This window comes from Hyaena hyaena, unplaced genomic scaffold, assembly GCF_003009895.1.
Source record: "Hyaena hyaena isolate Hyena2069 unplaced genomic scaffold, ASM300989v1 scaffold_1235, whole genome shotgun sequence".
Taxonomy (NCBI): Eukaryota; Metazoa; Chordata; class Mammalia; order Carnivora; family Hyaenidae; genus Hyaena; species Hyaena hyaena.
The window spans coordinates 52,372-77,071 of NW_024081865.1; the positions used below are offsets into that span (position 1 = coordinate 52,372).

A 24,700-nucleotide genomic window follows, 5' to 3' on the forward strand; every position below is an offset into this window, starting at 1 on the left:
ATGATTAACTTTCAACCAGAACATACACAAGAACTAATCACCTAGTTTCAGACAAAATGCTTCCAGTAAAAGTTATCAATCCACCTCATCATGGAATTTGGAACTATCTCTATTCTTTATGGTTAAAAGAACATTAATTTTTTTTAAGTTTGAGGAAGAAACTGTAAAACTATGACTTTCAAATATCTATCATTGTACACCAGCTTTCTCCTACATAGAAAAAGATTTTGTTTAATAAATAAAAGATGGTGTCCAAGTTAAAAGGGTAAGGGGCATTAAGGAATCTACTCCTGAAATCATCATTGCACTATATGCTAGCTAACTTGGATGTAAAATTTAAAAATAAATAAAAATTTTAAAAAAAGACAGTGTCCAAGTGAAAAATTTCAGTGTATTTCAAATAATTTATTTTTATGTGGCAGAGTCCTAGATACTACACAGCTTAACTTGCTATTTTTCAGGAAGGATATGTTTGTTATTGCTACTCTATTTTGACAGCAAAAGTAATATCATGTTTTTGGAAACTCATCATATTAATTACTTGTTAATTATGTTTTAACTACCTTTTAAAAGGTTAACTCCTAACTGTTTTGTTTTGGATTTTTAAGACCATTAGAACTGTAAACCTTTTATAATACTGATCTTTACACTGTCCATATTTGTTTAAAGAATAAATTAGCAGAAATATATGTTAAAGAATATTGGTAAGGGTATGTAATCCATGCCTCTTTTTAATCAGATATTTACAACCCTTATTATTTTTCTCATTTTTAAAATTATTATCATTATTATTTATTTATTTCTGTATTTTTGGGAGAGAGACACAGAACTTGAGCAGGGGAGTGACAGAGAGAGAGGGAGACACAGAATCGAAAGCAGGCTCCAGGCTTTGAGCTGTCAACACAGAGCCTGATATAAGGCTCAAACCCACAAGTGGTGAAATCCCACAAGCAGTGAGATCATGATTTGAGCTGAAGTCAGACATTCACCGACTGAACCATCCAGACATCCTGTCATTTTTATAAAACTATATTTTATTTTCTTTGATTATGTGGAATAAGGGAAAAATGGAGTGAGCCATTATGCCATTCTCTATGGATAGCCCACTTTCTGTTGAAAATGTAGCTCTCTGAATTAGATAAGGATAATTTTTAAATAACAAGATCATAAACTTAAAATTTTCAAGTCAATTTCTCTTACTTTCTAACTTCAGGAATTTCCAATAAGAATATATTAAATCATTTATAGCAAAAATGTTTCACAGTTTAACTATAGCTATTTTTATCTACTACTATGTATAATGTTGTATTGTTTGAAAGCCCATTTAGATTTCAACATGAAATTAAAAACTTAAAATGTAGTAGTGTTCTGGAGATCATACACTACAGTTTACTAGCTATTACATGACTTTTCTCAATAGTGTTGAACATGACTCATTCTGGATAGCATAGCTAAAGCAATTATTTGAAAAATATATTAATTACTTTAAAATCTTATGCATAATAAAGTATATTCTTTATTATATTTATCTAAAAGATCTTTTGTGCCCCATGACACTCAAGAAATAAGTGAGTTTTTCCTAGCAAAAATTTTAAAATATTTAATGATAGCTATTTAGTATTTTTAGGGAAAAAAAGGTCTATTGATATGCCTTAATGTGCATCATTAAATCTAAATGAATATTTGCACAGGTCTTCCAGATATGTAATTTTGAATTTCCACAGAAGAAACCATAAACATTGAAGTCAATTTAAGGTAATTTATTGCTGTTTTTTAAAACATAAAAGGATTCTATACAAAAAGGTAATTGGTAGGAATATTGCTTGCCACCTGGGTACTTTAAAATCCATTTTTTATTACCTATTTAGTATTTCATCAAAAAATTTAAAACTCAATAGAAAATTTGAAAAAAAGGAGGCAAGCAGAGAAGAAGATAAAGGAATTCATTTATAATCAGTAAAATGAGGAACCCTAATTAATCTAAACTTTGTTTTATTAAGTTAACTCTATATTAGGTCTTCAACACATTTAGACTGATTTTAATAATGTACCTAATGCTAAAATCAGGGACAGAAATTCAGGTAATAGAAAACCTGCTTGCATTGATCCTAGAGCAACTTGCATTTGGAACTAGAACAGACTGGACTTTATCCTCAAGTCCCTGGACTTCTCTGCTGCTGTACTGATGACAAATTAGGTGAGGTAACAGAGAAAAACAGTGTCATGCTATATCTCACACAGATATGACTAGGGTTGATGGAAAAATCTATAGGTTTTGGGTTACCAGAGGTCTCTCAGGCCCACAGACTCAAAATAATGTTTTCTTTTTTTAAAGATAAAAATATTCCACATTTTGACCTCATTGTCTGTGGTACAAACTTCTCATCAACTTCTTCCTACTCGCATTTTTCCCATTAAGGTAATTTCTTCAATTTGAGTTTTTATCCAACTTGACTGAAATATACACTATCACAAAAAACAAAAGACTTCCCTAAACTTTGAATTGCTATTTTGTTTAAATCTCCCGTTATTGTAGTGCTTAAAAGAATACAAAGCATCGCACATTGCTCTCTGCATTTATTTAAATTTGTTTCAATTTCTATAGTCTGTCTTTCATTCACTGTCACATTATCTTTCTCTCTTAATCTCTCTTCTTCCCAGGAAGATTTAGTTGATTTACTTCTCTATAATTTTTTTGTCTTTCTATTTTCCTAAATAATATATGTTTCTGGCAAATCCCCCCTTATTCTCTTTCTCAAAATTTAGAAATGCAATATTTATCTTTAATCATAGAAATTTCCTAACATGTGGTTATAAAGTCACTAGATTTTAATAATTTATTGATCCACCTTCCCATTAATTGTTATAGTTCCAAGACCCATTTTTTATTAACTATGAAGTTTATTTTTTTCCAATAGCAGTTAAATAAATATATCAATGTGCTTTATACATTTGAAAGGACTACATTAATTCATGGGTAAATAGCAAGATATTTCTTAAAAGTAAGTAGATAGAATATAGAGGAGAAAGTGAGTACCTCAAATTATGAAGGAAAAAAAGAAATTGGAAAATAGATAGAAAAGGAATTTGAGAATTTAGTAAGGAAAGATCACAAAGACACCCCCAAAAAAGTAGTCTTTTAATATTTCTTTAGTTCCAAAATTATTTTAAATCTTCAGAAATAAAAGGAAGGGTTTTAAATGGCAAAAAATAAACATCTATTGTCAATTTTTTCCTATTGTTTGCAACTGATTTTAAAGCTGCTTAAAGACTTTGTAGGGGGAGGGAAATGTTTTTTATTTATTTCTGAGAGAGAGAGAGAGCAGGGGAGGGTCAGAGAGGTAGGGAGACACAGAATCTGAAGCAGACTCCAGGCTCTGAGCTAGCTGTCAGCACAGAGCCTGACACAGGGCTCAAACCCATGAACCATGGGATCATGACCTGAGCCGAAGTCGGACGCTTAACCGACTGAGCCACCCAGACACCCCTCTATGATGTACCTCTAATCACAGACATGTGAGTACCGCCTATGGTCATAGGAGCATCGCCATGGAAAGGAAAAGGCAATGACCATGGCAGTTAAATTCTGATTTCAGTTCAGCTCAAGTTAGAATGTAAAAACCTTCTTACTTCTTTTCTTTTTTTTTTTTCTTTTTTTTTTTCATACAGCAGCAGCTGTGTCAGAATAGGAACAGATGAGAGACTTAGATATAGATTAGGAACAGTTAGAGGAATTAGTGTGATTAAAAGCTTTTATACCTAATATGCCTAGCTGCATACAAGGCTCTGAAGCGCCTCCCATCAAAGAAAAGCCAGCAGATAGCATAAGCAGAAAGACACGGTAGCACAGTGCAGTGATAGCAGGTTCTAAATAAGATTTATCTCACCTCTGGAAGAACACTAGGTCGGGGATGAGTTAATCAGTATGCTGAGAGACGATTAAAGACAAAAAATAAACTATTGTAATGTGTCTTTTGTTGTAATTATTAGCTTTCTCACTGTTATCGAGGGTTAACCACACGTAATGGAGACAATTAACTAGGTCAATGAGTACTGTGTTGTTAAATATAATTTACTTAAATTTTAAGTTAACCTTGGTTTATCGGTTTTGTTTTTGTTTTTCAAAAAAACAGAGGTTGGAAAGAGTTCAACTTCGATTTTATGGACCGTCCCAGGTCTGCTGTGGCAAGCAATTAGAAGGTAAATACGCAGTAGAGAGCATACATTGTCACATTGTAACCATGCCTGAATTGTAAGCACCCAGGAGAATGTTTTTAGTTCCAGTTTCTGTCTTTATAATTTGAAACAAGGATACATTAAAAATTGTTTACTTTGTCTTTGTAAAAAAAGAGACATTTTTAAATCTAGGAGATTTGAGTCAATTTATTGAATATTGTACCAAACAACTGTTAGTTTGGGAGGGATGCCGCAACAAAGAGCCATGTCCTGGATGTAGGTGGCCAGGAGTTTGAGATCAAGGTGTCAGCAAGATTGCTTTCCTCTGTGGCCTGTAAAGGCAGAAGGTGCGTGTCTCTCCTAGCTCCTAGTAGCTTCTTCCTTGTTGACAGCGTTTCCTTTTTTATGAGGTCAGCAATCATATTGGATTAGAGTCCATCCTAAGAACTTTAACTTAACTGGATCATCTGCAAATATTATATTTCCAAATAAGGTCACATTCGTAGGTACAGGGGACTAGACCTTTTAAATCTTTCTGGAGACATAATTCAATGACAATGTCATTGTCAATATCAAATCAATGTCAAATAACAATAACCTCTGCCATTAATTGATTTCAAATACTTGCATTTGTTTTTTGAGTGAATGCAAAAAACCCTTTCTGCAATGATAGCAGCAAATAATTTGGAAAATATTAATGAATTTTTTTCCAGAGATACTTTTCCCACTGGGCAAAATAAATTTTAAAATTACCAACCAAATATTTTGGGATTTGGCACTCTTGATGTCAAATTTAGGGTGGTTTGAAATGGTTTAAGCTTAAATACATGAATATATAAATAACAAGAAATAGCAAGTCAAATATTGAATAAAAGATAATGCTTGATTAGTTATATCTATATTAGTTATATCTATAACTAAGTGTTATAGATATTAGCTGTAAGAGTTAAGAGGATAACATGATTCTTTTTAGCTGGACTTAATAGCTAATTAGATAAAAATAAAACTAGGAAGTGGAGATTGGATACATTTTAGAAATAAAAAAAGAAAAAGGAAAGTAATGAGTAAAATATTAGATATGAGAAAACAAAAATTGAATTTAGAGGCTAAGAGGCTACTCGAGTCATCAAAAGCACATTTCTGTCTTTATAAGGTACACTGAGAAGTGAATAGAAGTGTAGGCTAAAGAAAATAATGAATCTCAATGCCAGACAGAAAAGTTAGGTTAGTGGTGAAGTAGGAACTGTTTTGACACCTAACAGGTAAATTCAAATCCATCTCTTCACATTTATGAGTTATGAGATCTTAAAAAGGTAACTTACAATTCTGAGACTTTATTTTGATACATATACACATACATGCATGCATACACACACATACATGCACAATTACGTACACACACACATGCATACATGCACATGTGTATATGTGCATATACACACACGTATGCATGCATACATGCATACAAAGGGTTGAGTAGCTTGCAAGTTTGGTTGAAGTGTTGCCCTTGGAGGATTAAAAGTGACTTAAAGAATGATCTAGTCTTGGGGCACCTGGGTGACTCAGTGGGTTAAGCATCAGACCTCGGCTCTGGTCATGATCTCAGTTTGTGAGTTGAAGCCCTGCATTGAGTTTGCTGCTGTCAGTGCTGATTCCACTTTGGATCCTCTGTCCCCTTCTCTCTCTGTGCCTCCACAACTCATACTCACTGTCTCACAAAAATAAATAAAAACAACAACAACAAAAGAATAATCTAATCTTTAAAGTCACAATGACATTTTTTTTTTAGTATCTGAGTTCCATCTTGTCTCAGGGCTTTTGCCCATGCTATTATTCTCTTGATTTCTGTCAATATTGCCCCAGTCATTTGTAAAATTGATTTCTTTGCACTTCTCAGTGCTCAGGTTAAATATTACCTTCCCAGAGAACTGTCCTCTGATTTCTTTCCTCTCTTATATTCTTTAATTTCAGTTGAAATTCAATATCCCAATGATCACAATTAAAAATTATTTAATGCTTATGTATTCTTTGCCATGTCTTCCACTATACTATGATTTATGAGACAAAGACCATGTTGTTTGTGTTCATTTTTTTTTACTTCAGCTTCAATAACAGTATAAAAAGCAGATAAATATGGTGAAATGAATGCATTTAATTTTAGCTATTATTGTTTCATACATAATATGAAACTGACTTTGGGCATAGATAGCATGAAGCTCAATAAATTATGTGCCTCATGCTGTGAAAATGTTCTCTCTCTCTCTCTCTGTGTATATATATATATATATATACACACATATATACATATATATACATATACATATATATATATATACATGTCAAACTCATTATCCCAACTCCAACTTTGAAGTTGGATACTGACATTCATAGAAAAGCACAGCACAAAACCCACAAGCATTTTCAGGTGGACTCACAATTTTGGAGAAAGTAAACTTTGGTCATCAAGTAGTTCCTGCATATATTCCAAATGATATCAGAACATTCACTTAAGCTCTCAAGGTGTACAAATATATACCTTCACAATCATAGCATGATTGGGGATTCCAGAGAAACAGAACCAACAGGGAATATGTGTACGTATAGGAAGAGATTTATTTTAAGCAATTGGCTCATATGATTGTGTGGAGTTGACAAGTCCAAAATCTGATGGGGAGGTCAACATTTGGGATACTCAGGAAAGAGTTGCAGTTCCTGTCCAAAGCCAGTCTACTGGCAGAATTTCCTCTTGCTTATCGTCTAGTCTATTCAGGTCTTCCCCTGTTTGGAAAGGTCCACCATATTATGGAGAACAACACGCTTTACTCACAGTGAACTGATAAATATAAGTCTCATCCCTAAACACCCCCATAGAGCATCCAGGATAACGTTTATTCAAATATCTGGGGATAATGGGCAAGCCAGGTTGATATGGAAAAGTAGCCATCCCAATGCCAATCACAGAATCAACCATAGAGAGTGAGCAAGTGGAACCAGGAAACAGAGGAGCAAGAGTGGGCAGGGTATTGCCTTTCTTTTCTTTTCTAGACTGTGAAGATTAGCACCTTTTCTCTTGCTCATTTCCCTTTAAACTATGTCATCATCTAAAGTAGCAAATATTTGAGAGATTCTAAAAAAGACTCGTAGAAAAGTGAGTGACAAAATTCTTACATACATCTCACTTAAAGAGCAGGAGATAATCACTAAATTTCTATTTTCATCATTGAAATCACACCATCTGTCTCTCTCACTGTAATAAAAGCACTGTGAATACAGACACTGTACTTTTCATTGCTGTATTTTCAGAATCTAGTACGATGCCTAGTATATGGAAAGTTTAAAAACCAAACGAAACAAAGTAAAAACCATTGTGTTAGTCATAAGTGATAAAAGATAATAAGATTTTCACTCTAAGGCAATACAACATAATACAAATAATTAATATTAAAATCAGTCTAATAATAATGCTTGTGCATATTCCAATCAAAGCGTCAAAATAGAAATTCAAGACACACCCAAGAATACATAAATATTAACAAATAATTCAAGTCGATAGAATTGTTCAAAATTGGTATTCACATATTTTAAATACAATTAGTAAAATAATATTGGAAATAGGAAGATTTGAGCATTTAAATGTTCAAGATACCATGCTAAGGATTTTATGAATATCTGTTTCTTTAGGTGCATCAGTATCATTTGGTTTGTTAGGATAGATTGCTGGGCCCCATCTCAGGATTCTAATTAATAAGTTTCATGTGGACTCAATAATTTGTATTTTTAACAAAAGGGCACATTTGAGAATCATTGGTATATATAAATTGTGATGAATTTTTCTTAAAGAGCAGCTTTAAGATACATTTAAAAACTCACATTGGAGGGCACCTGGGTGGCTCAGTCGATTAAACGTCCAACTTTGGCTCAGGTCATGATCACACAGTTTGTAGGTTCAAACCCCACATCAGGCTACGTGCTGATGGTTAGCTCAGAGCCTGGAGCCTGCTTTGGATTCTGTGTCTCACTCTCTCCCTGGCCCTCCCCTCCTCACGCTGTCTTGCTCTCTCTCTGTCTCTCAGAAATAAATAAAACATTTAAAAAAACTTTAATTAAAAAAAAACACATTAGTTTCTCTTATTAAGTATGTTTAATATTGAGACAGTAGTAAAAATTCTCAACATGCTCAAAACTATTTATATTATCTCAGATGTTGAAAATGCCATAAGTGTAATTGTTTTATACAGGCATAACTCATTGTATTGCACTCTGCTTTACTGCATTTCACAGATACTGAATTTTTTACAAATTGAAGATTTGTGGCAACATTGTGTTGAACAAGTCAATCAGTGCCATTTTTTTCCAAAAACATTTGGTCATTTCATGTCTCTGTCTCATTTTGGTAATTTTTTTCATTATTATTATATTTGTAATGGTGATGTGTGATCAGTGAACTTTGATGTTACTGCTGTAATTATTTTGAGGAGCCACATATAAGATAGCAAACTTAATCAATAAATGTTGCGTGTGTTCTGACAGCTCCACTGAATGACCACTCCCAATGTCTCCCCCTTTACTTGTACCTCCCTCTTCCCCCAGGACACAGTATTTAAATTAGGCCCATCAATAACCCTAACATGGCCTGTATGTGTTCAAGTGAAAGGAAGGGTCATTTGTCTCACTTTATTTTATTTTTTAAAAAATTTTTAATGTTTATTTATTTTTGAGAGAGAGAGATTTAGCTCAAGAGGGAGAGGGGAAGAGAGAGAGGGAGACACAGGATCTGAAGCAGGCTCCAGGCTCTGAGCCATCAAGTATTTGAAATTACTTTCTGAATAAATGACTTTAAGTTTTGTTTCTTTTCCTACTTAAAATTATCAATTTTAAAATACACTTACATGGGTGCCTAGGTGGCTCAGTTCGTTGAGCATTCCACTTCAACTCAGGTAATGAAATCATGGTTAGTGAGTTTGAGCCCCCCTTCGGGCTCTGTGATGACAGCTCAGAACATAGAGCCTGCTTCAGATTCTGTGTCTCCCTCTCTAACCCTCCACCCCCACTCACATTCTGTCTCTCTCTCTAAAAAATAAATAAATATTTAAAAAATAAAATAAATTTACAATTATTTAGTGACAATTAGATAACTATCATTTATACTTTTTCCTTTCAGGGAATAATAGTACTGACAACATTCTAGATACATAGTTCAAGATTAACAATATATCCTGGAATTCAATGTTTTTTTTCTGAATGAATGAAAGATAATTGTAGCAGTTGTGTTTATAGTTTAAAATAGTTTATATGTGACAGTTTGACCATGTATCCTCATGCAAACCAATGAACATTTTTGACAAGAAAGTATCCAAGACAGAAATATTCACATTTTCTTGACCAGTGAGTTAGCAGACATTGAGAAGTGCTTTCAGGATACAGAACCCCACCTTTAGACTTGATTCCGTCAGCACCTCAACTTCTTGGAAGGATCCTGTCAAAAACTCTACATCCCTTTTCAACTATTTTTTCACTTAATTTCAGCAACTATGGTTAAGGAATAACGGCATTACTTGGAAATGCCATTCTCAGATTTCTCACTTATGCTCATTTATTATTTAAATTCTTAAAATGCCTTATCTCAAAAGGGTGTTCATTTCTATAACAACTAGTAAAACAAAATGTTTATGTATAAAATTATATCAAGAATATTTATTTTAATATAGTGTTATACAAACATTAAAAAATTGAAAGAATTAAATCTTGCAGAGTACTCACATAACAAAAGTTGTCTGGATCCTGTTTAGCTTTCAGAAATCTCTGACTTTTTTATTTAATTTAATTTAAATTAAGCTTCCCATTATGACAGCACTTTACTTTGAAGTGGGATTTTTTAATGTCAAGAAGGAAAATCATCTCCCAGTTGGTTGACAATTTATTAAGCAAGAGGTCTCAGGAGATTAGCACACATAATATTATAAGACATAATGTCATAGGGCTTGTCATTACAAAATAAACAATTTAATGTGGATCAGAATGAATTTCGATCCTCTCTCTTAAAAAGTCAGAAAAAACCTTCAAAAGGATAATATTTGGCATTAATATGAATACGTGTATACTCTCTTAGAAAAAAATACTGTTGATTAAAACTTAGAAATATGTAAGCATTAAAGCCTATGCAAGTAAATAAAAATTGGCCATATTTGTACTTTTAAAAAGAAATAAAGTGGAGAAACATCCAATCAGGTGATATATGTTACATTTCTTTTCCACCCCAGAATTTTAATTGTCCCTCACCTGTTCCTACTGTCAGTATTATGCTCACAATTTTGTCATAGTTGATTACTAATCATCCCCTAAATTTACAAAAAGTTGGTTATGAAGATTAGTATAATCTGACGTTTCATTATATTCAAGTACCCATTTGAAGACTTAAGCTGAAATATAATTTGAATTTGAATGTAGGAATGATTGAATTGCATAGGCAAGTATTGGGCTATTATGTTGTAAAAGATCCTTCATGGTTAGGTTTGGTAAAGCAAGAATTTAAATACGAAGTTTAATCTTAAAGTATACATATAAGAAGTTACCTATGCTTTACTAGAAAAAGAGAAAAATCAGGAAGAAAAGCATAAAAAAGGCAGAGATACCTACTTGGTTTCTAGTATTTATATTTCCTCAGTTTAATTCCAGTCAATAAATTACACTTTAATTTCTTTTTTTGTAGAATTAAACTTTGAAAGTTTATATATAGCTATTAATATATTATATAAAACAAATTTATGAATGATTACTAAAATTATTGCCATTTGAGTTATCAACTAAAACAGTTTAATTTAAAAGTATATTTCTGAATGTCTTAATAATGAATACCTTTTTTAAACCTAATTCTATACAAAAAAGAAGTAGTATTTAAATACAGACACTGATCTTTTCAGTAATTATGCACCATTTTAAATTATAAATTGAGACCTTAATAAAATGGTGTTATCAATTCTATAATTAACTCTATAATTCTATTGGTGATTACTACTATCCAAAACAACTATGATATCAAATCAAACTCTACACTCTACAGCAATATACAATTAGAATGTATCTGTCCTTAGTTACTTATTTATCAAAAAATATATGCATTTATCTGAATGTACATTCAAACTGGAACATCATAGACAAGAATATGACCAATCGCATATATTCATTCAGTGACCTAATGCCATTGAAAAAATTCATTAGATTCTAGTTAAACACATTATTAATATATACCAGAAAATTACTTTATAAAATTTTTTATTATGGAATATATGAAAATAAACCAGCAAAAATAATTTCTCTATATGTTTACCTAAGGAGAAATACCATCTTGTGTAACAGTCTTGATATTATGGAATTTAATAAAACTCACTTAGAAAAATAAAATTAATAGAATATACCAAAAAATGCAATTGTAAGAATCAAATGAGATTTTTAAAAGTTTAAAAATACATTCTAAATCTTAAGCCACTATTGAAAATAAAATAGTATTTTTTATATGTTTGAAAGAGTTATACATGAAGTTATATAGTTTTCTGCTATAGTCAGTGGGATTATAGTCAAAATACTGACCAAGTTAAATGAAGAGCAATTGTAATTATGAAATTGAGACTCTCATTGTATGTGATGGTTAATTTTATCTCTTCACTTGACTTGACTCAATGAGTGCTCTTATATTTGAGCAAACATTATTCCCAATATGTCTGTGAGGATATTTCTAATGATATTAACATTTGAATCAATAAACTGAATAAAGTATATTTTGCTCTTTTAATGTGAGTGGGCTTCGCTAAATCAGTTTAAGACCTTTATTGAGAAAAACACTGACCCTCTCTTTAGTAAGGGAGAATTTTACTTGTCTTTGGACTTGAACTGCAACATTAGTTCTTTCTGGATCTCAAGCTTGCTGGCCATCAGACTGGAACTGCACCATCAGGTATCGTGGGTCTCCAGCTTGCTGACTCACCCTGCAGATCTGGAGACATTTCAGCCTCTATAATCCCAGAGCCAATTCCTTATGTACATTTTGTTGCCCTACCCCTACCCCAGGGGATCCTGAATAATACACTATAAATGTCACCTTTAAAAGAATGAGAAATATTCTTTAATAAACTTTTATGTACCCAGGTCTTCAGCTGTTACTTAGTAAATGAATATTTGTTGAGTGAAAAATTCTAGGATCAATACGTTTCTTATTGTTATAACAAATTTTCATGTAACTTATTACCTGTAGCCAGTGATGGTAGCTCTTATCATTTATTCTCTTTTAATTTTATATTCAATATTTCTTAATACAGTAAGATATTAACATTAACATTTTCAATATGTAAGTGAAGAGTAAGAGTTCCAAAATAGTTTCATTTCTATAAAATTAAATTATACTTTATACTATTAGTTATTTAGAAAGTACAGAATAAACATTACAGTTAGTCTAACAGCTTTTCTGCATGATTCCTGGAGACTTCAAAGAAACTGACCTCTATTTTACCTTTATAGCCTTATATTTGGGCTCTCTTGAAAATAATCTACTTTAGTGTTATCTGTGGCAGTGATCACTGGTATAGTTTCCTCAATTTCTAAAACCAGAGGCATTTTACTGTCCTTTACTCTATTACCTCCTCCATTGGTTTGCCAATACATAATTCCCTATATATCATTTCCTCTTGTTGAAAGACCTAGCACAGTTTTTACTTTCCTGACTCAACCCTGACTGGTCCTACACAAATGCATTTATAGTTATGGTGGCTGAAATTTGAAGCAGTTTCAATATGAAATGTAGGAAACAAATTTAGACGTAACAAGGGGGAATTAAATACTTTTTTATACACAATATTTCCCTTCAGAGAATAAGAGAAAAAAAATCAACTGGCAAATGTGGTGTAGCTTAGCAGAAGTAAGGACTAGAAGTAGTGAAAATATAATGACCATAATGTAGGGTTTTTTTTTTTCCAGTAGTAATTAGTATTCCTAGAATAAAAGTAGGATAAGGAAAATAATGGGTTGAGAAGGCCAACAGAGCAAAGAAAATTAAGAATAATGATTGCAATGATAGATAAGAGTCAGAGGAAGCTAGATTTTCCTAAGGGACAAGTACAGGTATTGTAAAAATAACCAAATAAGTCTGTTTGAAGCATTTAGAATTATTTAGATACATTTAGAGGTTTTATACTTTTTTTCCATGGTGAAATGCTTTTGGGGTAAGGAAAAAAAACCTATGATGCTGCCATACTTTTGATGTCTGAGTATATTCTAGGCCAGTTGATGAGATAAAGGAGTACAGACCTAGATTAATCATGTAGGATGGTTATATTTGTGGAACTGACCCCATGGGTAATAAGGTTTATGAAAGGGGTATGTGTTTTAAGCCTTAAACAATTGATTCAGGACCATACTTCTGGAACACACTCACTTGCTCCTGAGTTGTAAATGTGTTCCAATAAAACACACTGCAATTTTCTTCTCAGTCCTTAACCTTTATTTATTAAAAAATAAATCTTTATAAGATTTATTATCTTAGTCATATAATTTATTTCTGGGCACAGTCCAAGGAATGGGTACTTGTTACTATAGGTAAGGATTTTTAATTTGCTTTTTAACATTTTGGAGGTTTTTGAAATTTTTTTGTACTCACTTTTAATAAAGGCCATTTCTATGACAGACTATTCCATCTTTCTTCATCCAATGACAATAGAGTCCAAGTTATTACTTTAGCATTCTAAATTATTAACCACAGCTTGATGAACTGAAATTAAATGAATAATTATAAACTCTATATAGTGAATTGCTTTATAGTCTAGACAGATGTCAGGTCATAATGACCATGTAAAATGTTAAGGGTCTATTAATGGCTGAAATACTATTATAAGAATATACATATCAGAATGTAAATATGAATATATGAGATTTCCTTTGCATAAAATGTGGGGTGTTTTTTGAAAATTGTTATCACAATCAAATCAATCACAATACACTCAACAGCATATCCAACAACCTACAAGATGACATGGCTCCTTCTTCCACTAAACCTTATAACGTTTATTCATTTCATCTGTCCTGTGAAAAGTTTTCGTGATATTTCTATACATACAAATAATAGGTTTACCAAATACATCCACTAGAGTGTAGGAAAAATTGCTGTGTCAAAGTTCAAAAAATACAGCCACACAAATTAAAGAAAGTTTTTCTTTTTCATTGTTCTTACTCATTTTACTCTTCACATGTTACTCATTTAAGTCTTCACTCATTTTACTCTAGTTACAGGCTGGAATAAAAGCCAGAAGCATAGTGTAACTTAGTTCCAGTCTGTTATTCAGAGATCAAGTTTCCTTCACCGTACCTCAGGAGATTTTCCTAGTCTGCATGGTTGAAGATAGATAGACACATAGATAGATAGATAGATAGATAGATAGATAGATAGATAGATAGATAGATGATAAATAGATATAGATAGGTACATATAGATAGATATGTCATATAGGTAGGTTATATATGTATTCTACACATAGGAAGGGCCAAAAGCAGAAAAGAGGGCAAACAAGTTTGTTTTATGCAAATAATATAGTAGAAAATTTCTCTTTCACTCAGATCACATGGGCAAGAAAAAAGTCCCCCAGATACTTCTGATCGGGAAGCACAGTTTCTGATTACATGGTCATATAGCCAGCAAAGACTCTTAGGAGGAAGAAAGACAAGATGTAGGATGACCTAGAAATCTGCCACACCAAAATCCCAATATACTTCTGAGTCATGGACTAGACCTAGCCTTCTCTATGTTTTACCTTATCACTGTTATTTGTCTTTATTCTGTATTTCATGAGTTTAGGTACAATTGGAACTTAAGTAATACTTATTAATATAATAAATAGTACTTAGTTTCTATTCCACTTGGTTTTCCATCAGTTATCTGACATTAGGAAACATATTGAAACCATTTGATCTTTAATTTCCACATGTGTAAATTCAAGTTAATAGAAATTAATTCATAAAATTGCATGACTTAAATGCGATAAAATGGGTAAAGCATCTGGATACTTAAACCCTACAAGTTTCCTAACTTCCTTTAGTCTCATTAGCAGAATAATTCTTATATGATGTAAAGTTCATCCCAGAAAGTTGTAGACATTTAACTTCCCACAAATTCTTTAGAAATATAAGTACAGCACTCTTTTTTTGGGGTGGGGGGTTCCACGGCCACATTTGCCTAATAGAAAGTCAAGTAATTGTGTGGGAATATATAATGATGTAGTAATTTTCCCTTGCATGCCGGAGTCCAGCTCAGGCATGGTCCAGGGGTCCCTGAAGGGTGGACGGTGTCAGCGAGGGAGGGAGTGAGACAGTCACGAGAATCTAGAATATAGAACTTATGTTCTGCCCTTATCTGTTCCTTCTCTCTAAGTTAAGCTTTTTGTCTCAGGGCAAGACTTGATTTTGCATTTATATTCTTTATGGCACTGGAAAGCCAACCATACCTTTAAAGAGTTTAGTTCATTTCCATTACATAGAATAGCTTCATCGAGTGCATTTACTTTTGTGTCTAGTTTTATGATTTCTTGAATAGCGAGCGCATGAGAGACATTTTTGGTTGGTTGATTTACATGTTGAGCTATATGAACATCTTGGACGAATACAACGGTGGAAACAGAATTGTACATGTAAAGGTTAATCGTTTATGAGTAAGTGTCTTTATCCTGTTCATAGCTCAAGGGAAAGTATGGAGGGAAACAGAACCTGCAAGAGAAAAAATGTCTGTACCCATAATCAAAAGAAGAAGTTCCCACAATAAGTTCCTTCACAAGGTGCAATCATCATACCAGGGCCAGAATAAGAGGACAAGTCACTCCCGATACTGATCAACAAGGTATCTTGGGTGTCGGTGCTCAAGCAGAAATAATTGAGTGGGGGTGGATATCTGTCATCATCTGATTGGCAAGAGACCGTGCAAACTTTCTTTAATCTCACCAGGAGTTTTCTTGACTAGTGGGCTCAGAATGGCTCCCAACACTTGCATTCATGTAATTTTTCATTCTATTTTTTTTTTTTTTTTGGTGGATTTTTACCTTCAGATTTGTTCACAAGTGTCTGGAATACACCATTCCACTTTGGAGAAAAGCAATTAGAAGCAGTATACGAATCACTATGAGCATGTTTTCACCAATAGAAGAAAAAAAAAAAACAGAATGAACTCCAACCACAACATCCATGCTCCTAGGAAAAGAGTTGACCACACACACACACATATTAGCACACAAATGCCTATAAAAAATGCATTCATTATACACATTTACCTTTTCATTTCTTTCTGATTTTTAATTAATCTAAAATAAAGTTTGTGTGCAGTTATATGAATTTTAACACAGGAGTATTTGTACTACAAATTACTCATGTAGCTATCACAATTCTATCAGTCCAAGAAAGCTCCCTCCTCCTATCTCTTTGCAGTCACAGTCCACCTCAATCATCAATCCCTGTTAACTGCAGTTTTATTCTCCAAACCATAGCATTTGCCTGCTAAGAATATAATATGTAAATAAATATGCAGTATAGGACCTTTTGATGATGAGTTTTTACTCAACATAACTCCTTTGATATTCATTTAAGTTGCTGCCTTCATATTGAGGAATAAATATTCCATTGTGTCTGTACCCCAATTTGTTTATCCACTTACCTACATGGAACATGTGGGTTGTTTCCAGTTTGGGGACATTATGAATACACCTGCTACAAACGTTTCTGTACATACAGGTTTCTGTGTGAACATAATTTTCAACTCTCTACAGTAAACTCCTGAGAGGAATTGCTGGATCCTAGAGTCAATGCATGTGGCTTTATTAGCAACTGCCAAGCAATTTTCCAGCTGAACTGGGCCATTTTACTTTCACATTTGCCAGGTATTAAAGTTCCAGTTTTTCTACATAATCATCAACACTTGGTATCGTATTTTTGTTATTGTTGTTATCTTCCATTCTAATGGATATGTGGTACTATTTCATTTTGTGGCTTTAATTTGCATTTCCCTAATAGCTATATTTTCATGTACCTATTTGCCACTGTATGTCTTATTTCCTTTGCTTAAATGTTTATTATTTTAATCACTTTTTATTTCATTGTTTCTTTTTTTATAATGCTAGGTTTTGAAATTCCAAACTCCTGCTAAAGCTTTTTTGTTAGATGTATGACGGCAAATATTTTCTCCCTGTATGTAGTTTGTCTTTTCCTTCTTTTCCCAGTCTCTTCTCATGGAGCACAAGTTTTTCATTTCAGTAAAGTCTAAAGTGTTATTTTTTTCTTTAATGATCATGCTTTTGGTGTCATGGCTAAGAATGTGTGCCTAACACAGACCATAATGGTTTTCTCCTAAATTTTCCACTAAAAGTTGTAGTTTTATGTTTAACATTTAGATCAATGATCCATCTTGAATTAAATTTTGTATAACAAAATTTGAGTAAAAGCACAAGTTTTCCCAATTGTTCCAGCAATTTAGGTGAATTTTATATTTTGATTCAGGATATGGTAAGCTAGCTGAATGTTCCATGTGTACTTGAAATGAACTTGTATTCTATTGTTTCTGAGTTGGGTGTTCAATAGGTTAGATCTAGTTTTTTTTATAGTGCTTCTTGGTTCTCTAAAACCTTGTTGATTTGCTTTCTGCCAGTTATAAAAGATTACAGAGAAGTGTATTGAAGTGTCAATAGATGCTTTAGTTTGTCTACTTATCCTTTTAGCTTTTTCAATCATTCCTTGTGTATTTTGAAGATCTGTTGTTAGGTGCCTGTGCATTTAGGATTTAAGCATCATTTTGGAGAACTGATTATTTTGTAATAGTGCAGAATCTTCCCACAGTAATTTTCTCTTCCTTTATTTTTTTTGAAGTATACTTGGTGTGATTTTTTTTTTAAGTAAGCTTCACACCCAGCATGAAGACCAATGTGGGGCTTGCATTCATGACTCTGAGATCAAGACCTGAGCTGAGATCGAGAGTCAGCGAATAAGAACAACATGAGAAAGTCCGAGGGGAAATAACCCAGACCAATGTAGAAAATTTAAGAAAAAGTGACATTACATTTTAAAACAAGCATTAGATGTGTTTCTTATTCTAAATGCTCACCTATGCACACATGGACTCACACATACACAAGGACTCACCAAGGATCACCATCTACAGTATGCATTTGAACCCAAGTTGCTCTTTCTTCTGTTCCCCAGTCCCAGATGGATGCATATAAATAATAATTGCTACCTATAACAAATGAATATTATCCCCTTGGGTTCTCCATTTACAAAGCAATAGACAAAGTATTAACATGGCATCACCCTTAAAGTTTTCACTATTTTCCATAGTATTCATTATAGGCTAATACTTAGTTTGTACTTATAATAACTTTTATAAAGTTATATATATATATATATATATATATAAATGTTATATATAGTTATATATATATGCACACATACACACCAGTATAGGTGTTGAGCTCTTTAGATGTGATTGATATTTAAGTCAAATGACTTTGAGTAAAGCAGATGATCCTCTGTAATGTGTGGGGACTTAATTTAATAAGTTAAAGGGCTTAGGAATAGAGACTGAGGACTTTCAGAAGAAGAAGCAATTTTGTTTCAAGACTGTAACACAGGATGTTGCCTGAGTTTCCAGGCTGCAGATTTTGGACTCAAGACTGCAACATAACTTACCTGAATTTCCAGCATGCCAACCTGCTCTGCAGATATCAGATTTGCTAGTCCCCACAATCATGTGAGCCAATTCCTTAAAATAAATCTATCTCTCTGGATATATCCTACTTCTATTTTTCTTTGGATCACTAACTAATATGATGATGATGATCATGATGATAGTAAGATATAATAATTCTAACATATTTTAGAGTTCCAGAAAGAAAGAAGAATGTGGAACAAGAAAAACAAATGTTTAAAGGAATAACAGTTAAAAACTTTCCAAATTAAGCAAAAGATATATGTACATTTATAGATTCAAACAGCCTAGTAAGCTCCAATCAGATATAGCAAATAAATCTACACACAGAAACATCATAATCAAACTGCTGACAAAGCAGTTTGACAAAACAAAGACAAAGGCAACATCTTCAAAACAATAGTAAGAAGAAAATGGCACTTTACCTAACCAAGAAAATGAAATTGAAAAATATTTATAAGGTGTTGAAAAAAATAAGTATCTGAAATTCCACATTTAGCAACATTCTCAGATGGAGGAAATAAAAAAATGTTTTCTACAAACCAACTTTGAAAAATTTCTAAATAAGGAAAATAATAGAAGATGGAGTCTGTAAATATCAGCAATGAAAGAAGCGATCTTAAACATCTGGTTAAATAGTAAATTCTATTTTTCCATTTATTTCCTAATATGTATGCTTGGCAATTGAAAGCAAAACAATAATATTGCTTTATATATAACTATATAACTATAACTTTATATATGGGTAATATATAATTATGTATGTATATATATGTAAATATATGTATTTGACAATTACAATCTGAAGGAGTAAGAAGAAAGAATAATAGGACTTATGTTGTGATAATTTGTTTACATTCTATTTAATTTATTTAAATTAGATATTTAAGTAAGATATTAATTTTAGGTAGACTGTGAGGAGTTAACTATGTGTTTTGTAATCTCTAGAATACCATTAATAAAATCTTCTCCAAGTGGATATAATCAAAAACACAAGGATAATTTAATACCAATATTTTTAAAATAACCTGAAATAAGGTAGGAAAAGGAAAGCAAAATGAAAAAAGAAGAGGGCACAAGAATACAAATAGTAAAACAGTGAATTAAACCCAAACATATCAGTAAATGCATTATATATAAATTATGTAAATAACTTAAACATACCATTTAAGATGAAGATTTTCAGAATGGACTAAAAACATATAAACCAAAATTACCAACTATACATTGTCTATAAGAAATTCATTTCAAACATAGGCAGATTAAAAGTTAAAATCGAGACAATGACATGTAGCTATATTAATATCACATCAAGTATTGGGACACACGGTTGGCTCAGTCAGATGCATACTATAGATGGGTGACCCTTGGTGAGTCTGTAAGTGAGTTTAGTTGTGCATAGGTGAGCATTTAGAATAAGAAACATGCCTTATGCTTGTTTAAAAATGTAAGTTTAGTTTTTCTTTTAATTTTCTACATGGGCCCAGCTTATTTCCTTCCAGACTTTCTCATGTTCTTATTTTCTAACAACTTGACCATTTTAATCTATTTTTCTCTCTGACGATGATACATAGAACTTAACAAATTGCTCTAATTAAATTATAATGAAATGAGAGAACTGCACATGACTACAGCTTCTTTGTGCCACTGTCATGTCTGCTATTTTAACATCTTTATCTCTTATTTGAGAAATAACTTGACACCCTCCATGAACATTAAATCAAATCATTTCCTGCGATATTTTTTGTGGCAAATTGGTAAATACTCCATATTAATAATTACTGATTTTCTTTTCCAGAAAAGAAGGAAAGAAAGGCTATTCATTCTATGTTTGTTTGTTTATTTTTAATCATCTTTTTTCTATAGTATATAGGCTGGTTATTGGAAGAAAGGCTCACCCAGCCCAGCCATAATCATTTCACACGTGTTTCTCCTCATCTCTGATTAGTACTTCTGTCTCTTTTCCTCTAATGTGTGAAATTAGGTCTCCTTACTTTGACATGGCTTGTTAAAAGGGAGATAAATGCCATGTCCACGTGGGTTCACATGGTATGATGAGATCTAAGTATCCCATGAAACAATCATTCGTAGGGGCTGGCACCGTGGGTCAAATCAGGCACAAAGGTGTGGGGAAAATGCACTGTGATAACCTGAAGTAAAATGATTTTTTAAAAAACTGTGTTAATTGCTTGATTTTATAAGTCACTAAGGGTTAGACTAAGTCAGGGACTAGACTACATCAAAATTCAATTTTATACAGCACATTTAATGAAAAATAAAGGTCACCGTGTAAAAGCGCCTGGAGCATACCATGGTTTTAAAACTGGCTGATTCTGAGAAGCTGATGCTTAAAATACGTAAGCTTCAATTATAAATTAGTTTTTAAAATAACCAATTATGCTAAGTATTTAATTTAAAAAAATGTATACTTTTCAATTTCAAAGTGGATAGTAGGGCAAAGGATTAGATTAAATGTTTTTTCTAAGGATCATGCATTTTTCTTTTGTATAAAACGTTACTTTCACCCCCTGGAAATTAGTGATTTTAGCACATTGGAAAAAAGAGCATATTCAAGTGTTTTTTGAGCATCCTCTACTATATCTTTAAAATATAAAGTGGGGTACCTGGCTGGCTCAGTCAGTGGTGCATATGATTCTTGATCTTGGAGGTTGTGAGTTCGAGCCTCACATTAGGCATAGAGATTACTTAGAAAATTATTAAAGTATAAACTAAGTTTTCATTTTTATTGAAAATACATTTCTGCACATTGATTTTGATTCAGGAAAGTGCTAAAAATAATATTTTGATAAGTTTTGCTGTGTCTGTGGAATATCTGTACGTGTTGGGAAGGGCGATGTGTCCATTGAAATCTACATGGGCGAAAGGTAAAAATTTTTTTCATAATAAGGACAATTATGTAGGAGTCTTGGGGCCTTGTATGTTATGATTATAATTTCTAAGAAAAAAGAAACAAGGTAAAACTCAATATTATATGAAGCACAGTATGTTATTTAAAAATATGTGAATTATGATTATATTACAGCACCTCATAGATACTATGATGTCCTAAAATGGCATGAGGTAACAGAGCAGTCAATTTTCAGGTGAATATCTTCACTCAGCAAAGTATAATAAACTCGTGAAGACAGGAATTTTATTTTTTTTCTCTTTCATTCATTGCTATAAAATAATGTCTGTAACAGTAGCTCACATACCAAAAGCATCAATAAATATTTTTTCAGAAATAATTATTTCTGTACATCTTTTTCCCCTTAATTTACTTTCCCTCAATTTACTTGTTTTATTTCTCTTTATAGTACATTGCTTATACCTCTGGCCTGTATTTCGAGTATAACTGACAATGATACATTTCACTTTAGGTAACATAAACGCTCACAATAATGCCAAACAGATTTTATTTCTCTCTCTTATTATGGAAACATGTAAACTCATTTATCTTTCATAGGAATGAAAACTATTTTCTTAGTATCCTTTTTCCCATTGACTGTGCTTTTAAATCTGTTTTAATTTTTAGTAGTCTATTCTTTTTCTATATAGTTGCTATTTCCTGCTTGGGAAAAGTATTTCACCAGATCTAAGCAGATAAGAAGATTAAAATTTAATAAAATCAAAACTTGAAATTCACTGAAATTTTATATTTTTATGGTTTGTGATGGGCTATAAGTGTCAAATTCTATTTTCATTTGGCTTGTGAAATAACAATTTATTCATCTCTTCAAATGTCATAAATAACTATGACAAATTTGTGGAGTTTTTATGTTATTCCACTCAAATATCTCTCTCTCCTTTTGCCAATAGCTTACTCCTATGATAAATGCTGACTTTATAAGTGAACTATGAAAATTTCAAACCTATTATTGCTGTTACTATTACTATTATCACCATTTCAAGGCAAGGAATTCTTTACATACAATTAAATTACTTATTTTTTTTATTTTTTATTATTATTTTTGAATGTTTATGTTTGAGAGAGAGACAGAGAGAGAGAGAAAGAAAGAGAGAGCGCGTATGAGTAGGGGAGGCGCCAAAAGAGACGGGAGACGCAGAACATAGCAGGCTCCAGCCCTCTGAGCTGTCAGCACAGAACCCAATGCTGCGCTCAGGACAGCTCAAAGCCCAATGAAGGGGGATTTGAGCCAAAGTCTGAGCTTAACCGACTGAGTCACCCAGGCACCCTGAATTACTTGTTCTTTAAAGGTTAAATGGGGAGAGCCTGGGTGGCTCAGTCGGTTAAACGACCGACTTCGGCTCAGGTAGTGATCTCACGATTCGTGGGCCCCAGCCCCACGTCGGACTCTGTGCTGACAGCTCAGAGCCTGGAGCCTGTTTCGGATTCTGTGTCTCCCTCTCTCTTTGACCCTCCCCTGCTCATGCTGTCTCTCTCTCTCTCAGAAATAAATAAAACATTTAAAAAAAAAGTTTAATGGAAATTACCTATGAAAATACTTGAACCTGTGTCTCACTTTAAAATCTGGACAATTTTCATAATTTTATACATTGGGATTAATCATCACTTTATATATCAATAACATTTCAATCAGTAATCTCAGTTGATCACTTCAATCTTTTTTACATCTATCGTTATTTCTCTTCTCTCATTGTCAAAGACGTATGCTTTATTCTATTTTGGTTTAATCAAGAACATCAAACCATCACGCTGTGTACTTTAAGTTAACTAATTAATTAATTAATTAATCTATTTATTTATTTACTTATTTTGAGAGAGACAAGAAAGCATGAGTAGGGGAAGAGCTGAGAGAGAGGGAGTGAGCAAATCCCAAGGAGGCTCTGCACTGTCAGCCCAGAGCCTGACTCCGGGCTCGATTTGTGAAATCATGACCTGAGCCAAAGTCAAGAGTTAGGCAGTTAACTGACTGAGCCATCCAGGCATCCCTGTATGCCTTAAATTTACATATTGACATATGTAAACCATTTATCAATTAAATTGGGGGAAAATTAAGGCAAAACACCAGTGGAAAATAAAAGTAAAAAACACAAGGTGTTGGCTGACCTTTTAAAGTAAAAAACAAACTTCTTTATTATATTATTTTTGTTTTCTAGTACCCTTATTTTTATTCATTGCATTTTACTAGTACTTCTCATATAATTTTACTAATATATTTAAAAACAGTACTTTGTTATATTTTTGTTGCTTATTATTTCTCTTTAAGTTTGGAGGATTTAATTAAAAGTTACAGGTCTTCAATTTGTCTGTTGGATTTGTATTTTAAAAATAATTTTCACATTTCTCAAAGGTCATTTTCTGTTTAATACTGAAATTTAGGTAATAGTTTAATTGTCTGTTTGATTTTAGATTATCCATCTCCTCCATCATTTATTTTTCAATTGGAAATCACCATTCTGCTTATTCTTCTTTTTGGTTCCCAGATTCCATAAGTGAACAAAAACTTTCTACTGCTTCCTCATGACTAGTTCCCCTTGTAACCAGGAAACTGAAGAGTGTAAGTACCAACAGTCCCAGTAACGGTATTTGAAGCAGTGATTTCCTAGGTGGTGGTCTGTGGTGGTACTGGCAAGAATCTCTCTTACTATCCTATATCCTAGCCTTTAGTCAAACACAGCACTCTCCAGGCAATGAAATACCAGCAGTTCCTTTCAGAAGTGTTCATTTAAGCCAGAAATGCCTTTTCTTTCAAGACCTCCTGTGGGGACCAAACTCTCCCACCTAGGATTTTTGATGTTCAGAAGATAATTTTTGATAGTATTAAGAACACCAGGTCTCTTGATAATTTTTGTACTTTTCTGTTCAGTTGATAAATT

The 24,700-nt window shown here is 32.6% G+C and overlaps 1 long non-coding RNA gene across 1 annotated transcript; it reads left to right on the forward strand.

Annotated features, from left to right (window-relative positions):
- The first annotated feature begins 2,345 nt into the window (after positions 1 to 2,345).
- Positions 2,346 to 24,365, forward strand: LOC120224718. The gene is made up of 3 exons (XR_005526648.1): positions 2,346 to 2,419; positions 4,134 to 4,200; positions 24,308 to 24,365. It is a non-coding gene; the product is annotated as an uncharacterized LOC120224718 (long non-coding RNA).
- The last annotated feature ends 335 nt before the right edge of the window (positions 24,366 to 24,700 follow it).